Below are 436 nucleotides of genomic sequence, written 5' to 3' on the forward strand. Positions count from 1 at the left end.
CTCTCTCTCTCTCTCTCTCTCTCTCTCTCTCTCTCTCTCTCTCTCTCTCTCTCTCTCTCTCTCTCTCTCTATCTGCCTTCCCTGCCGTGTATTCCCAGTCGCGCGCGGAAAGGTTTCCCCGGATTAATTCGATTAAAGTGCGGACACGGTGTGCGTGAATCGAGATACTACTCGCAAGTCGAGCAGTCGCCGGGATTTTCACGTTCTTCTCACGATAATTAGAGAAAAGCTCTCTCGCTCGTTCTCTCTCTTTTTCTCTTTCTCTCTCTCTCTCTGTTTCTCTTCCTCCCTCGTTGCTATCTCCCACGCGTCAAACTTGTTTAATTAAAAATATTTTTGTGCATGCCCGGCACAGCATATGTTATCACACCGACGCGTCCCCGCAGAATTAAAAACTAACCCGATAAAACTTTCCCCGCCGCACCCCCCCCCCCCC

At 50.0% G+C, this 436-nt stretch overlaps 1 protein-coding gene across 1 annotated transcript in view; it reads right to left on the reverse strand.

Moving 5' to 3' along the window:
- LOC116849514 (protein CEPU-1-like) overlaps positions 1-436 on the reverse strand; it is a 35,234-nt gene that overhangs the window by 4,677 nt on the left and 30,121 nt on the right. The window lies entirely within an intron of this gene.

This window comes from Odontomachus brunneus, unplaced genomic scaffold (assembly GCF_010583005.1).
Source record: "Odontomachus brunneus isolate Ranch 3 - 2012 unplaced genomic scaffold, Obru_v1 Obru_scaffold_118, whole genome shotgun sequence".
Taxonomy (NCBI): domain Eukaryota; kingdom Metazoa; phylum Arthropoda; class Insecta; order Hymenoptera; family Formicidae; genus Odontomachus; species Odontomachus brunneus.